The following is a 14953-nucleotide window of genomic DNA, read 5'->3' as shown; positions in this document are numbered from 1 at the left end:
GTTTTGGTATGAGGGTTATGTTGGCCTCATAAAATGTGTTTGGAAGTATTGCTTCTTCTTCAATTTTTTGGAAGACTTTGAGTAGAATAGGAACCAGATCTTCTTTGAATGTTTGATAAAATTCACTGGTATAGCCGTCAGGGCCTGGACTTTTATTTTTGGGGAGGTTTTTAATGGTTTTTTCTATTTCTTCTCTACTAATAGGTCTGTTTAGGCTTTCTGCTTCTTCTTGACTCAGTCTAGGAAGGTTGTATTGTTCTAGGAATTTATCCATTTCTTCTAGATTGTTGAATTTAGCGGCATAGAGTTTTTCATAGTATTCTACAATAATTCTTTGTATATCTATGGTGTCCGTGGTGATTTCTCCTCTTTGATTTTGGATTTTGTTTATATGAGTTCTTTCTCTTTTTTCCTTGGTAAGTCTTGCCAAGGGTTTGTCAATTTTGTTGATCTTTTCAAAGAACCAGCTCTTTGTTCTATTAATTTTTTCTATAGTTTTACTGTTCTCTATTTCATTTATTTCTGCTCTGATTTTTATTATCTCCTTTCTTCAGCTGGTTTTGGGTTGTCTTTGTTCTTCTTTTTCTAGTTCCTTAAGGTGTAAAGTTAAGTGATTCACTTGGGCTATCTCTTGTTTGTTCATATATGCCTGAAGTGATATGAACTTCCCTCTGATCACTGCTTTTGCTGCATCCCATAGATTCTGATATGTCATACTGTCATTTTCATTAGTCTGTATATATCTTTTGATCTCTGCACTTATTTCTTCTTTCACTCATTCATTTTTTAGAAGTATGTTGTTTAGTTTCCAAATTTTTATGGGATTTTTTCCTCTTTTTTGCAGTTGAATTCTAGTTTCAAGGCTTTATGATCAGAAAATATGCTTGGTACGACTTCGATTTTTCTGAATTTGCTGATGTTGTTTTTGTGGCCCAACATATGGTCAATTCTTGAGAATGATCCATGTACACTGGAGAAAAATGTATACTCAGTCACTTTGGGATGAAATGTCCTGTAGATGTCTATCATATCCAGTTGCTCTAGTGTTTTGTTTAAGGCCAATATATCTTTGTTGATACTCTGTTTGGATGACCGATCTAGAGCTGTCAGCGGTGTATTGAGGTCTCCAAGTATGATTGTATTTTTGTCAGTTTTTGTTTTAAGATCAATAAGTAGCTGTCTTATATATTTTGGTGCACCTTGGTTTGGTGCATATATATTAAGAATTGTTATGTCTTCTTAATTCAGTGTCCCCTTAGCCATTATGAAATGTCCATTTTTGTCTCTGAGTACTTTTGTTGTCTTGTAGTCAGCATTATCAGATTTGAGTATTGCTACGCCTGCTTTTTTTTTTGGATGTTATTTGCTTGGAGTATTGTTTTTCAGCCTTTCACTTTGAATTTATTTTTATCCTTGTTACTTAGATGAGTTTCGTGTAGGCAGCATACAGTTGGATTTTCTTTTTTAATCCATTCTGCTACTCTGTGTCTTTTTATTGGTGAGTTTAATCCGTTTATATTTAGTGTAATTATTGACACTTGTGAGTTCTCTATTGCCATTTTATAGATTGCTTTCTGTTAGTTTTGTGTCTTGTTTGATCCTTCTCTTTCATTTTGCTATCTTTTGTTTTTATTTGGTTGTATTCCATACATCTTTCCTCTGTTGCTATCTTTTTTATCTCATGTGCTTCTGTGGTGGTTTTTTCAATGGTGGTTACCTTTAAGTAATGAAAAGGGTTCCTACCCTGTTCATTGTAGCGCATTCTTTTGTGAGTACTTTTGCACTCCATTGTCCTTTGCTACTGTTAATCTCCATCCTCTCCTCCCCTTTCTTTTTGTTGTTGTTAAGTTTAAATTCGGTTTTATTGTGTTCTTCTTGGAGCTTTTACTTGTGGCTTTGTTGTTGTTTTTTTTGTTGTTGTTCTTTGTATCTGATTGGAGAACCCCCTTTAGTAATTCCTGGAGTAGGGGTTTTCTGATGATAAATTTCCTCATCTTTTCTGTATCTGTGAATGTTTTTATTTCTCCTTCATATTTGAAGGTTAGCTTTGATGGATATAGTATTCGTGGCTGAAAGTTCCTCTCTTTCAGGACTTTAAATATTGGGGCCCACTCTCTTCTAGCTTGTAGAGTTTCTGCTGAGAAATCTGATTATAATCTAATGGACCTTCCTTTATATGTTGTATTCTTCTTTTCCCTGGCTGCCTTGAGAATTTTTTCTTTGCCATTGGTTTGTGCCAATTTCATTATGATGTGCCTTGGAGTAGGTTTGTTGGGGTTAAGAAAACTCTGAGTTCTGTTTGCTTCATAAATTTGAAGCTTTAGTTCTTTCCACAGGCTTGGGAAGTTCTCATCTATTATTTGTTTGAGTATGTTTTCCATTTTCTCTCTCTTCTCCCTCTGATATACCTATTATTCTTATGTCATTCTTTCTGATGGAGACAGATAATTCTTGTAGGGCTATCTCATTTTTTTTAATTTTTGAGTCTCTTTCTTCTTCTCTCTGTTGTGCCTCAAGTTGCTTGTCTTCTATTTCACTAATCTTCTCTTCTATCTGGCCTGTTCTATTAGCTAAGCTTTTTAACTTGTTTTTCAGCTCGTGAATTGAGTTTTTCATCTCTGTTTGATTTGTTTTTATAGTTTCAATTTCCTTGGACATATATTCTTTGTGTTCATTGAGTTGTTTTCTGAGCTCCCTAAATTGCCTTTCTCTGTTTTCTTGTATATCTCTGAGTATTTTTAGGATTTCTATCTTGAATTCTCTGTCATTTAGCTCCAAGGTTTCCAATATATTAAATTTTTTCTCCATAGATTTTTCCTCATCTAGCTGTGTTACCTCTCTTTCTTTTGTATCCATGATATTTGATTTTCTCTTCCTTAATGGCATCTGAGGGTGGTTTTGTTGATAGTATTAGTGAGATTTAATAAAGAATTAAAAGTTAAAAAAATTAAAAAGTTGTTTTTTTTAAATTAATAATGAAATAAAGAAAAATAAAATAATAAAAAAAGTTTTAAAAAATTTAAAAAAAGGAAATTATTCCCCCCTCCTTTTTTCCTCTCCTCTTCTCTCCCCTCTTTCTTGAGAAAATCTTATGGTGAACTGTGAATTATATTGTATTTAATAGAACAAACAATGCCTGTAATGGAGGGCCTGAATTGGGGAAAAGTAATAAAGGGGCAAAAAATATATAAAAAAATTAAAATTAAATCAAATAAAAATTTTTTAAAAAGAGGGGGTATGGACTCACAAAAAGCAAATAATGAAAAAATTTGGATCAAGAATAAAATGATTTGTGTTTAGGTGTTGGTTGACTAAGAGTTATGATGAGAGGAATAAGATGGAAACAGGAAAATGGAGGGACAAATTAAAAAATTACTATTGTATTTAGTGGAACAAGAGCTTGATATAATGGAGAACCAGGGATGGGAGCACTGCTAGTGAGTTAAAAAGGTGAAGTAAAAAACCCCTAAAATGCCACAAACATAAGTTTGAGTCCCAGATAAGATAATTTGTTCGTTATTGAGGTTTGAATGGGAGGAGACGTAAAGGAGAAAGGTAGAAACTAATATAGAGGGAGAAAAGAAAGAGAGAGAGAGAAAAAAAAGAGGGAACCACTAAAAGAAAAAAAAGAAAAAAGAGGAGAGAGAGAGAGAGAGAGTTAAGGGTTTTGGAGTGCAACCCTCATAGAAAGGAAGAGGAAAGAAAACATAATGGGAGATGTAACACTTATGGGTAGTGTAGTTTAAGGAGAGGAGAGAGTAAGACTGGTAGAGAGTTAAACGACCAAATTGGAGGAGGAAAAAAAAATCAGGGATGAAGATAAGAGAAACAAATGAACAAATATAATAAAATGGGATAGGTTATAAAGTCTGCGGATTATTCTTGGTTTGAGAGGTTATCTTCTTGCTTTTTCTTTTCTCTCCCTGTTCCTGGTTGGTGACTCTGCACCCCGGGTTCTGCCCCTTTGGCACGCTCAGGTAGAGGTTTGCAGTTGATAATTCTCTATGGCGATGTCATGTATTGTGCTTTAATCACGTTGGCAGTTGAGGCTCATTAGCATTTATAGGCTCTGACAGTGAGAGAGTCCGTGTTCCTTCCTCAATTAGTACCCTGATAATCCAGCTATGGAGTTGCTGCTGCCTCTGCCTGGATAGTAAGAGGCTCAAAGAGCTGGCCACTCCCCACTCTATTCCCACTCAGCACAGGGCTCTGGGTAAGGCTCAGTCAATCAGAGCTGCTAGCATAATCAGCCGGGGCTTCCGCCCACTCAAAGGCCCCTGACTCTGCCCCTCTGTGGGATAACACGGGAAGGCACTGCCTAGGCACTCGGTGGAATCTTTCGCTCACTATCTGTGTGCGCAGACCAGGATGTCAGACCGGAAGTCTCGCCCTCTGAGTGAAACCCCCCCCCCCGCCTGCACTGAAAAGTTCCAGCGTTGGAATTGGTTCTCGCTCCGTCCCCGTTTGCAGCTTTTTCAAGGCGCTGGGGCAGCCTGAGATTCCACTTTAGGCCCACACAAAGGCCCCTGACTCTGCCCCTCTGTGCGATAACACGGGCAGGCACTGCCGAGGCACTCGGAGGAATCTCTCGCTCACTATCTGAGTGAAACCTCCTTCCGCATGGAAAAGTTCCAGTGTTGGAATTAGTTCTCACTCTCTCCCCATGCGTGGCTCCCCCAGGGTGCTGGGGCGGCCTGGAGATTCCACTTTTGGCCCACACAAAGGCCTCTGACTCTGCCTCTCTGTGGTACAACACGGGTGCACACTCTCGGGGCTTTGGAAGGAATCTCTCGCCCACTATCTGCGTTCGCCGACCAGGAGATCGGGTAAAATGGCTGCCCCGCTTGTCTTTCTTTGTCTGGGTTTGGCGCGAGTATTAGCTGTATTGCCCGGGTTGTCACAGGAACAGTTTTTCCTTGGCTTGGATCTCCGTGCCACAGCCTGGTTTGGCCATTTGTGCCTCGGCCTGGATCTATTCACCCCCTTTGCCCGCCTTAGTTTCTATATTCTCAGTTTCCTGTGAAAGCTGCCCTGTTTAGGTTAGTGAGGAAGGCGGAGCATTTCTTACTCCCTATTTCCTTCGGGGTTTGGTTATATATTTAGCCAATTTTTCACTCGATCATACCTTTGGGTGTATTGCGAAACATCTGCAGGCTCCAAGGATAGGTTTTTCTGTTTCTGGTTGAAGATCTTGTTGAGTTTGGGGGGAAATTTATTGGTATCACTTCCTACCCCGCCATTACTCTGACATCCTAAGGTAAATAATTTATATACACTATTAGTGCAGCAACAAATACTGTGTGTTACATGAGTACAAAAATAGTTGTTTTAAACTATTTTTAAAATAGTGAGTTGATGCTGGAGTACAAATGTCAAACTTTCTGTTAGTGGAGAGTTTAATGGTACTTATAAAATATCCTGCTGCTTCTCTGAAGAAGATGAGTAAAAATATAAGATAAATGATGCTCTGATTGGGTAGGATGGTAACTTCATCTTGTTCACTATTTGGTGTACCGGAGGCTATAGAAAAAGCATAAGTATGAAATGACCATTCTTTAAACTACAAAGTGAACAAAATGAATTGACAAGATTGAACTGTAATTCCACTTTTTTCTCATGCTGTCATTTTTATTACTACTGGCACCTACAAATATGCTGACATTCAGGCAGTGAAACACAAACAGAATTTTATTGTTTTGGTACTGGGGTCCAGTTTTCATCTTGACTCTTCTTTATAATAGTGATATAATTGTAAAATATCACAAACTTTCCAAATCCTTAATTTTTAATGGTAAAGTAAAAAAAAATACTACCCATTGCATACACACACATTTATATGTAAGGCTCTTAACATTTGGTCAAGATAATTTTGAGGTATAAATGATTAACAAAATAACACACATGGTATTTATATTTTTTTATTTAACAACAGATTCTTATTTTCCTTCATTTTTTCCCTTAGCTCCCACTTCTATAAGACATCTCATGATTCCCAAAAAGCATTGATGAGAACAGGACATAAGTGACACACTTCATCTTCCTTGGACTAACCCATGTCCTAAAACTACAGGTCCCCGTCTTTATCATGTTCAGTCCCATTTATTTCATCACTGTGGTTGGGAACCTTGAGACAATTGTGCTGATTCTCTTGGACTCTCATCTCCTCACTCCTATGCATTATACTTTTTCCTTAGTAACCTGTCTCTGGTGGACTTTGTTTACTCCTCAATTGTCACCATCAAAGTCATGGCCTGGTTACTTATAGGCAACAACGTCATCTCCTACAATGCCCGTGCTGCTCAGATGTTCTTTTCTGGTGCCTTCGTCATTGAGAAAACTTACCTGTTGTCCTCCATGGCCTATGACCACTATGCAGCAGTGAGCAAACCCCTACATTACAGCACCATCATGACAACAGGAGTGTGTGTGCATCTGGCCATAGGCTCCTACATCTACAGTTTCTTTAATGCCTCCTTCTATGTTTGAGACATTTTCAATCTTTCCTTTTGTAAGTCTAATGTTATCAATCACTTTTTATATGATGTTCCAGCTGTCATGGCTCTCTTTGCTCAGACACAGATATTAGTGAGGTATTTCTTGTTTTTATGTCCAGCTTTAGTGTCCTTTATGCTCTTCTGGTGATATTTTTTTCTTACATAGTCATATATTTAACTACCTTGAAGATGCACACAGCTCAAGGTCACTCGAAGGCTTTGTCCACCTCCTCACCTCATTACTGTCTCCATCTCCTTTACGACTGTCATCTTCATGTACTTACAGCCCAGTTCCAGCCATTCTATGAACACAGACAAAATAGCCTCTGTCTTCTGTTCTATGGTCACCCCATGCAAAACCCTTTGGTTCACAGCCTGAAGAACAAGGAGGTCAAGAGTGCATTAAAAACTGCGGTAGGAAAGGCACATTTTTCAATGGGAATGAAATTTTGACTTCGTAGTATGCACACTAACACTGTTTAATTTCTCTGACTTTTACCATGCAGTGAATTACTTTTTAAACCCCACACTGCATTTAAATTTCTAAGATGACATCTTTAGTTTTTCAGAATTCTTTGTCTTTTGAAAAGAAAACATATTCAGAAATGTAATACCTGAATGAAGATAATTAAGGGAAAGCATTAGAAATTTTGGGACCTGCTTTACAGATGTCACTAATGATATATTGTTTATTCACTTGTTCCATTTACATTGTCTCTACCACATGAAAATGCAAATATACATGCTAAACAGGGGCACAAACAAGCTGATGGACCAAAGCACATGTATGTGCCCCATGTGGGCACTCACAATAGAGTGGGATATTGTTAGTAGTAAATGAAATACTGCTAGTTCTGGAAACTTTATCCCAGGGGAAAGGGAGAGAGGTGAGTGTGTGTCTAACATCTTGCAGTAGAGTGCCCAAGGACAAAAAGGCCAGTGGTTTACTACAACAGACATGGCTCAGATATTTTAGGGGAAGATGGACACCCTGAATCTCTTCCCCAGAAGTAGTGGAAAGGAGTGAAATATGCATCCAGTGGTCCAATCTATTAGTGCATTGCTGGAGAGAAAGAGATGAACATTTTACTGAAGCCAACACTTTTCTGTGAGATGGGAAGAAAGTACAAACATAAGACTTTCCCGACGGAAATGGCGCCATGAGCAGCGCGTCCGACAGATCTCCCCAAAATCACAACAAATTTATCAACTAGAAACAGAAAAATTTATCCTCGGAGCATTCCGGAGTTCCACACAAACTGAAAGCGAAAGGACTGTTATCACTTGAATCTGAGAGACGAGGGTGTGGAGGAAGCTACAGCAGGGATGTTCATTCAAGCCACGGAGGGAGTGCGCCTGTGGTGAGTCAGCCCACACTCGGGAGCGGCGAGCAGCCGCCGGCGCCCGCCTGGTCCGGTTGCAGAGCGAGCACCGCTAACGTTCCCAGCGGCCCGCGCACTGCGAGTGAGAGTCCCCAGCCACCGGTGCCCGGAACACTCCATTCGCGCACGTGCCCTGGGCATCCCATGCACCCAGAGCGCCCTACTGGCCCGCATACCCAGGGTGCCCCATTATCCTGCGCCCGGTGCGCCCCAGCCGCCAGCAGCGGGGCGAGCGGGAGAGGCGCCAGGGCGGTCTTCCCTACTTGGGAGATTCTCTCCGTGGGCGGGGCACCTCACCCACCCATTCAAGCTAACAATCAAGCATTGGGGGAGGGGCACGCAGGCAGCCTGAAATACCTTCGGGAACACAGCTGCGGACCCAATCACTGAAATTAGCTTAACCCATGAAATCTGTGCACCCATGGGTTATAATTGATAAGATCTCTCTCAGTTCAGCAATCCAAGACAAGAGGCGTGATATTTTTTAGTGCGTCTCGCTAAAGGAACGGGGGCAACTTCTGATTGATAGAGGCTCCATATTCAGGGATAAACACTAACAAGAGGGACTTGGCAGATAATAAGATCTTTACTACACTAGTCGCAAGCAGAGACTAGTGCCTCTTCTTCCCAGCAAAAACAGGCTACAAAGTGTGGAAAGCCTGGGTTGAGTGGTCCAACTGAATGCTAGGCACTGAACAGTCACCTTGACAACAATTGACTCCCACCCCCGCCAGATTACACTGGAGGCTCTGACTGCCAGAGCCTTTCCCAAAGCCTTGCGCTGAGTGGGGATAGAGTGGGGATTTCCTAGCTCTTTGAGACTCTTACTCCCCAGGCAGAAGCAGTAGCAGCCTTATAGCTGGATCACCAGGCTGCTAATTCAGGAAGGGGGGACTAGGAGAGAGACTCCAGGAAAGCAAACTCTCTCATCATTGGACCCTGCAAACACCAACAAGCCTTGACTACCAGCAAGACTAAAGCCTATTATATGACATTGCCATAGAATCCCATCAACTGCAAATCCCTACCTAAGTGTGACACAGGGGCAGAGCCTGGGGTACAGAATAACTGACCAGGAAGAGGGAGAGAAAAGAAAAAGGAAGAAGTTAACCTCTCAAAATAAAAAAAAATCCACAGACTTTACAATTTGTTCCACTAATTTTTTTGTTGTTGTTTGTTTCTTCTATCTTATTGCCTTTATTATTATTATTTCTATTTCCTCCACCTCAGTCCCTCTATTCTCTGCCCATTTTATGCTTCCCTTTTCTTGAACTACACTACCCATGAGTGCTACATTTTATTTCTCTTCTTCATCCTCACCCTCCTTTAAGGTTATACTCCAAAACACTTAACTCTCACTCTCTCCTCATTTGTATTTTTGTTTTGTTTTATTTTGTTTTTTTCTCTTTCTTTTTTTTCCTTTGTTTTTCTCTTTTTCTTATTTTTTTTTCTATTCGTTTTTTCTTTTCTCATTTTACTTTCCTCCCATTTAATCCTCAATCACGAACAAATTAGGTAATTTGGGACTCAACGGGTTTTTTTGGCTTTATTTTTCTTTTTCGCTTTTGTTTTTGTTTTTTTCTTGTTTGTTTATTTTTGTGGCATTTTGGGTACTTTTTACGTTGCTTTTTAACTCACTAGCATTTCTCCCAACCCAAGGTCTCCATTGCATAGTCTTCGCTCCACTTAATACAACAGATTTTTACTTATTATTTTTATTTTTTTCTTCTTTATTATTCTTTTTTTTTCCTCCTTTTTTCTGGTTCTCTCTTATCCCTCTCATTATATCTCTTAGTCAACCATCTCTTAAAAGCAAATCATCTTATGCTTGTCTAAGATTTTCTTCCTTTTTTTATTTTTATTTTTATTTTTTTGCATTTAGTAGGTCCCTACTCCCTTTTTTGCCCCTTGAACTCTTCACCCCAAATCAGGCCCTCCATTATAGACAGTTTTTGTTCCATTTAGCATAATATAATTCACAAGTCATCACGATATTTCCCTGAGGAGGGGAGAGGAGGGAAACAGAAGAAAGAAAAAACGGGGAAATAATAAATTATTACTGTTTTTTTTTGTGGGGTGTTTTACCTCTTTTTTTTTTTTACTTTTTACTCATTATTAATTCTAATTAGTGCTATCAACAAGACCACCCTCAGATGCCAATAAGAAAGAGGAAATCAAATATTATGGATACAAAAGAAAGAGAGGTAACACAAATAGATGTGGAAAAATCTATGGAGAAAAGACTTAACATATTGAAAGCCTTGGAGCTAAATGACAGAGAATATAAAATAGAAATCTTAAAAATACTCAGAGATATACAAGAAAACACAGAAAGGCAATTTAGGGAGATCAGAAAACAACTCAGTAAACACAAAGAATATATTACCAAGGAAATTGAAACTATAAAAACAAAAACAGAAATGAAAAACTCAATTCACGAGGTAACAAGCTTAACTAACAGAACAGCCCAGATTGAAGATAGGATTAGTGAAATAGAAGACAAACAACTTGAGGCACAACAGAGAGAAGAAGAAAGAGACTCAAAAATAATAAAAAACGAGAAAGCCCTACAGGAATTGTTTGACTCCATCAGAAAGAATTACATAAGAATAATAGGTATATCAGAGGGAGAAGAGAAAGAAAATGGAATGGAGAAAATACTCAAACAAATAATAGACGAGAATTTCACAAGCCTGTGGAAAGAAATAAAGCCTCAAATTCAAAAAGCAAACAGAACACTGAGTTTTCTTAACCCCAACAAACCCACTCCAAGGCACATCATAATAAAGATGACACAAACCAATGACAAAGAAAAAATTTTCAAGGCAGACAGGGAAAAGAAGAGTACAACATATAAAGGAAGGCCTATTAGATTATCATCAGATTTCTCAGCAGAAACTCTACAAGCTAGAAGAGAGTGGACCCCAATATTTAAAGCCCTGAAAGAGAGGAACTTTCAGCCAAGAATACTATACCCATCAAAGCTATCCTTCAAGTATGAAGGAGATATAAAAACATTCATAAATACAGAAAAGATGAGAGAATTTATCAGCAGAAAGCCCCCACTCCAGGAAATACTAAAGGGGATTTTTCAACCAGATTCAAAGAACAAAAAAAAAAAACACCACAAGTAACAACTTCACCAAGAACACAATAAAACCAAACTTAAACTGTGACAACAAAGGAAAAAAAGGGGGGAGAGGATGGAGATTAACAGTAGCAAAGGACAATGAAGTGCAGAAATACGCATAAGATAGGGTACTACACTGAACAGGGTAGGAACCCTTTTCATTACTTAAAGGTAACCACCCTTGAAAAAAACCACCACAAAAACACTTGACTTAAAAAAGGTAGCAACAGAGGAAAGAAGTATGGAACACAAACAAACAAAAACAAATGATAGAAAAACAAAAGAGAAGAATCAAACAAGATACAAAACTAACAGAAAGCAATTTATAAAATGGCAGTAGGGAACCCACAAGTGTCAATAATTACACTAAATGTAAATGGATTAAACTTACCAATAAAAAGGCACAGAGTAGCAGAATGGATTAAAAAAGAAAATGCAACTATATGCGGCCTACAAGAAACACATCTAAGCAACAAGAATAAAAACAAATTCAAAGTGAAAGGCTGTAAAACAATACTCCAAGCAAACAACACCCAAAAAAAAGCAGGTGTAGCAATACTCATATCTGATAATGCTGACTACAAGACAGAAAAAGTACTCAGAGACAAAAATGGTCATTTCATACTGATTAAGGGGAAGTTGAATCAAAAAGACATAACAATCCTTAATATATATGCACCAAACCAAGGAGCACCAAAATATATAAGACAGCTACTTATTGACCTTAAAACAAAAACTAACAAAAATACAATCATACTTGGAGACCTCAATACACCGCTGACGGCTCTAGATCGGTCATCCAAACAGAGAATCAATAAAGATATAGTGGCCTTAAACGAAATACTACAACACCTGGATATGATAGACATCTACAGGACACTTCATCCCAAAGCGACAGAGTATACATTTTTCTCTAGTGTACATGGAACATTCTCAAGAATTGACCATATGTTGGGCCACAAAGACAATATCAGCAAATTTAGAAAAATTAAAATTGTACCAAGCATATTTTCTGATCATAAAGCCTTAAAACTAGAATTCAACTGCAAAAAAGAGGGGGAAAAACCCACAAAAATGTGGAAACTAAACAACATACTTCTAAAAAATGAATGGGTCAAAGAAGAAATAAGCGCAGAGATCAAAAGATATATACAGACAAATGAAAATGAAAATACGACATATCAGAATCTCTGGGATGCAGCAAAAGCAGTAATAAGAGGAAAGTTCATATCACTTCAGGCCTATATGAACAAACAAGAGAGAGCCCAAGTAAGCCACTTAACTTCACACCTTAAGGAACTAGAAAAAGAAGAACAAAGACAACCCAAAACCAGCCGAAGAAAGGAGATAATAAAAATCAGAGCAGAAATAAATGAAATAGAGTACAGAAAGACTATAGAAAAAATCAATAAAACAAGGAGCTGGTTCTTTGAAAAGATCAACAAATTTGACACACCCTTGGCAAGACTCACCAAGAAAAAAAGGCACAGGACTCAAATAAATAAAATCCAAAATGAAAGAGGAGAGATCACCACAGACATCATAGAAATACAAAGAATTATTGTAGAATACTATGAAAAATTATATGCCACCAAATACAACAATCTAGAAGAAATGGATAAATTCCTAAAACAATACAACCTTCCTAGACTGAGTCATGAAGAAGCAGAAAGCCTAAACAGACCAATCAGCAGGGAGGAAATAGAAAAAACTATTAAAAACCTCCCCAAAAATAAAAGTCCAGGCCCAGACGGTTATACTAGTGAATTCTATCAAACATTCAAAGAAGACTTGGTTCCTATTCTACTCAAAGTCTTCCAAAAAATTGAAGAAGCAATACTTCCAAACACATTTTATGAGGCCAACATAACCCTCATACCAAAACCTGGCAAGGATGGCACAAAGAAAGAAAACTACAGACCAATATCTCTAATAAAGACAGATGCTAAAATACTAAACAAAATACTGGCAAACCGAATACAACAACATATTAAAAAAATAATACATCATGATCAAGTGAAATTCATCCCAGAATCTCAAAGATGGTTCAACATACGCAAAACGGTTAACGTAATACACTATATCAACAAAACAAAAAACAAAAACCACATGATCTTATCAATAGATGCAGAAAAGGCTTTTGATAAAATACAACACAATTTTATGTTTTAGACTCTCAACAAAATGGGTATAGAAGGAAAATATCTCAACATGATAAAGGCCATATATGATAAACCATCAGCCAACATCATATTAAACGTCATAAAACTGAAGACTTTCTACCTTAAATCACGAAAAAGACAGGGTTGTCCACTCTCTCCACTCTTATTTAACGTGGTGCTAGAAGTTCTGGCCAGAGCAATCAGACAAGACAAAGAAATAAAAGGCATCCATATCGGAAAAGAAGAAGTAAAGCTATCACTTTTTGCTGATGATATGATCCTATACATCGAAAACCCGAAGGACTCCACAAAAAGATTATTAGAAACAATAAACCAATACAGTAAGGTCGCAGGATACAAAATTAACATACAAAAGTCCATAGCCTTTCTATATGCCAACAATGAAATATTAGAAAATGAACTCAAAAAAATAATCCCCTTCACGATTGCAACAAAAAAAATAAAATACCGAGGAATAAACATAACAAAGAATGTAAAGGACCTTCATAATGAAAATTACAAAGCATTGTTAAGGGAAATCGAAAAAGATACAATGAGATGAAAAAATATTCCTTGTTCTTGGATAGGAAGAATAAATATAATCAAAATGGCCATATTACCCAAAGCAATATAAAAATTTAATGCAATTCCCATCAAAATTCCTATGAGATTTTTTAAAGAAATGGAACAAAAAATCATCAGATTTATATGGAACTATTAAAAACCCCGAATAGCCAAAACAATCCTAAGGAAAAAGAATGAAGCTGGGGGCATTACAATACCTGACTTTAAACTATATTATAGGGCCACGATAATCAAAACAGCATGGTATTGGCAGAAAAATAGACACTCAGACCAATGGAACAGAATAGAAAGCCCAGAAATAAAACCACATATATATGGTCAAATAATCTTTGATAAAGGGGCCAACAACACACAATGGAGAAAAGAAAGCCTCTTCAACAAATGGTGTTGGGAAAACTGGAAAGCCACATGCAAAAGAATGAAACTCAACTACAGCCTGTCCCCGTGTACTAAAATTAATTTAAAATGGATCAAAGACCTAAATATAAGACCTGAAACAATAAAGTACATAGAAGAAGACATAGGTACTAAAATCATGGACCTGGGTTTAAAAGAACATTTTATGAACTTGACTCCAATGGCAAGAGAAGTGAAGGCAAAGATAAATGAATGGGACTACATCAGAATAAAAAGTTTTTGCTCAGCAAGAGAAACTGATATCAAAATAAACAGACAGCCAACTAAATGGGAAATGATATTTTCAAACAACAGCTCAGATAAGGGCCTAATATCCAAAATTTACAAAGAACTCATAAAACTCAACAACAAACAAACAAACAATCCCATAAAAAAATGGGAAGAGGACATGAACAGACACTTCTCCCGGGAAGAGATACAAATGGCCAACAGATATATGAAAAGATGCTCAGCTTCATTAGTTATTAGAGAAATGCAAATCAAAACTACAATGAGATACCACCTCATCCCTGTTAGATTAGCTATTATCAACAAGATGGGTAATAGCAAATGTTGGAGAGGCTGTGGAGAAAAAGGAACCCTCATTCACTGTTGGTGGGAATGTAAAGTAGTACAACCATTATGGAGGAAAGTATGGTGGTTCTTCAAAAAACTGAAAATAGAACTACCTTATGACCCAGCAATCCCTCTACTGGGTATATACCCCAAAATCTCAGAAACATTGATACGTGAAGACACATGTAGCCCCATGTTCATTGCAGCACTGTTCACAGTGGCCAAGAC

General features: G+C 37.7%; 1 pseudogene; it reads left to right on the top strand.

Moving 5' to 3' along the window:
• LOC136319710 (olfactory receptor 5B2-like) overlaps positions 1–14953 on the top strand; it is a 49363-nt pseudogene that overhangs the window by 16439 nt on the left and 17971 nt on the right.

The sequence above is a fragment of the Saccopteryx bilineata genome, chromosome 1 (assembly GCF_036850765.1).
Source record: "Saccopteryx bilineata isolate mSacBil1 chromosome 1, mSacBil1_pri_phased_curated, whole genome shotgun sequence".
NCBI lineage: Eukaryota > Metazoa > Chordata > Mammalia > Chiroptera > Emballonuridae > Saccopteryx > Saccopteryx bilineata.
Note: the sequence above shows the minus strand (reverse complement) of the source record. Positions and strands in the feature narration are given on the sequence as shown.